Source organism: Aquila chrysaetos, chromosome 10 (assembly GCF_900496995.4).
Source record: "Aquila chrysaetos chrysaetos chromosome 10, bAquChr1.4, whole genome shotgun sequence".
Lineage (NCBI taxonomy): Eukaryota > Metazoa > Chordata > Aves > Accipitriformes > Accipitridae > Aquila > Aquila chrysaetos.
Window position 1 is genome coordinate 10,319,461 of NC_044013.1, and position 2,740 is coordinate 10,322,200.

Here is a 2,740-nt window from a genome sequence, read left to right on the forward strand (position 1 = left end):
CCATGATTTCACTGGTTTCATTCATGATTTGTGTAAGAGTGGCTGAGAGCAGAATGGGGACACTGCATATTGGCCAAAAAGGCCAAGAGCATCCTGGCTTGTATCAGAAATCGTGTGGCCAGCAGGAGCAGGGAGGTGATTGTTCCCCTGTACTCAGCACTGGTGAGGCTGCACCTCGAGTGCTGTGTTCAGTTTTGGGCCCCCCGCTACAAGAAAGATGTTGAGGTGCTGGAGCGCATCCAAAGAAGGGCAACGAGGCTGGTGAAGGGTCTGGAGCACAAGTCTTATGAGGAGCGGCTGAGGGAACTGGGGTTGTTTAGCCTGGAGAAAAGAAGGGTGAGGGGAGACCTTATCGCTCTCTACAACTACCAGAAAGGAGGTTGTAGTGAGGTGGGTGTCGGGCTCTTCTATCAAGTAACAAGAGGAAATGGCCTCAAGTTGCACCAGGGGAGGTTTAGATTGGATATTAGGAAAAATTTCTTCACTGAAAGGGTTGCCAAGCATTGGAACAGGCTGCCCCGGGAAGTGGTTGAGTCACCGTCCCTGGAGGTATGTAGAAGACGTGTAGATGTGGCACTTAGGGACATGGTTTAGTGGTGGACTTGGCAGTGCTAGGGTAACGGTTGGACTCGATGATCATAAAGGTCTTTTCTAACCTAAATGATTCTATAATTCTACGTTCCCTATGGAAAATTCTTCCCAGCATGCTGGATCTAATTGGAAAATGCATTTGTGCAGTGGTAGAGCATGGAGGCTTCAGTCATGGTCCTGCTGTGCTCTGCAAAACCAAGCTGTGGTATGCTTCCTCTGCAGGGCTTTGACAGGAGATAACACAGGACACAGAAAGGGGAGGAGCACAAGCCATCGAGGTCTTGGAGGCACACTGAAAAAGAACATGAAGGAGAGCAAAAACATGGCTCCAGAGGTGGCTCTTCCCTGTCCAAGAGGCAGCAGGTGGGAGAATGTAAAAATGCCTGTCTGAAAGCTCAATAGTTGGCCTGCAGGGTATTATCAGCTGCTTCTGAACATAGAGACCAGTCGTGAAGAAGAGGAGGATTATGTGAGGTGGTGAGGAAGAGAAAGATGACCCACCCGACCCGTAGGCCCTGTGTCATTAGCCTCCTGCATGCTGGCTGTGGGAGCACCCTCAGACTGAACATTTAGACCCAGGTCTTATGTTGACGTGGATTTGGTCAAAGCAATAGGCCAGAGCATTTTGAAGAATGTATGAATGAACGTTAGAATTGTAGTCAAAAAGATAAATATCTAATTTTCATAGTTCAGGAAAACCGAACTCCAGTACTTAATTACCTTCCAAATAAAAGGAAAATACTGATTGATTTTTATGGCAGGTTGTTCTGCTAAGTTTGTGTTTGGCCTCTGTTTTCTTCATTTTTGTCATGTATCAAATGGATGGTCTGTCATTCTTCTCCAAAAGGGTGAAAGTAGTTATCGTGAAAAGCCTAAGGACCTCTGTATACAGGCAAGCTAAAATATGCTGCAAGTCAGGACACTTTCTCACCTGAGCATACACTGTTTCCAAAACAAACATTGGCATAACTCTATTTGCTCTGTTTGGTGCAGTTTTCCTTCAAATTAATTCATTTTCCTTTTTTGAACTAGTCGTCTTGGACCAGTTCCCACTCATCAAATCGGTGGAAGGCACCATCTTCTATTGGTCCTCACTGTGGGCATCGGCTGGCACAGACTTAGTCACATAACTTCGATTACTCTGTGCCTCAGTTTACTCCTCCATTAATGTAAGTTCTACACTGACTTTCCACAGTGCTTTTATTCTTGGCATCTCAGAGCTCTTTTCTTAGCTATGCTCAGATAGTTAAACCATTACTAAATCAGATGCTTTTCATTTTTCCCTTCTCAAAGAGAAGGTCATAGTAATTCCTTTGCTCATTAAAGTGTAAATGAAGATGAATCCTGTTGAGTTCAGTGATACTATGAGACATGAAAGCAGCATATGAGGTCAGAATCTTCCCATATGAGTTAGTTACAAGTGCAAAAAACAGTGAGCAAAAAGCCTGAATGGATCAAGGATCCCACTCCTAGGAACAACGGAAGGAAGAAATAGAAGTAGCACCTGGAAAATGCTGCTTTCATCAAGAGAGGCCTCCTCCCCTGTAAACAGCTGCAAACTCTAATATTAAACAAATAGAAATTTACTTAGTCTGTGGAGTCCTCTTTTGCTTCTTTATGGAGACACTTGTAGGGCTTTATTTTTAACAATAATAAAAAAAAAGTAACTCTTGCTCCACCAGGAAATCGTAATTTCTTCGGCCAAGAACATCTAGTCTGAAGCCTGAGGAGGGCTGGCATATCTCCGTAATGGTGTATAATGACAGCCCAAACATCTTAACATTCCCAGCCTGGATCCATCCCTGTTCTCAGCAAACCCATTGGGTGCTCCCGCTTGGCCTCCTGGCTGCCTGTGCTCCTGTATCCATGTGCTCTAATGGCACCGTGCCGAGCCCAGGGTGGGCTGCCATGTCCCCCAGGGATGCAGGTACCGCGTAGAGGGGTTTTGCCAGGCAGCCTGCCTAAGGCTGAGTGTGCTGGTGCCTGCATATAAAATTCCCTTCCCTCTGTGACAGCAGCACACACGAGTGCTCCTAAGCCCTTTTTGGACCCGTTTACACACGCGTACGCCAAATGGCGGGAGAAGAAGATGCGTGGGCAAACACACTTGCCAAAAAGGCAAATTGCATCGCTCAGGTAGATGGAGAAT

The 2,740-nt window shown here is 45.9% G+C and overlaps 1 long non-coding RNA gene across 1 annotated transcript; it reads left to right on the top strand.

Moving 5' to 3' along the window:
- The first annotated feature begins 819 nt into the window (after positions 1 to 819).
- On the top strand, positions 820 to 1,924 carry LOC115347808. Its single transcript, XR_003925619.1, has 2 exons — positions 820 to 954; positions 1,624 to 1,924. It is a non-coding gene; the product is annotated as an uncharacterized LOC115347808 (long non-coding RNA).
- The last annotated feature ends 816 nt before the right edge of the window (positions 1,925 to 2,740 follow it).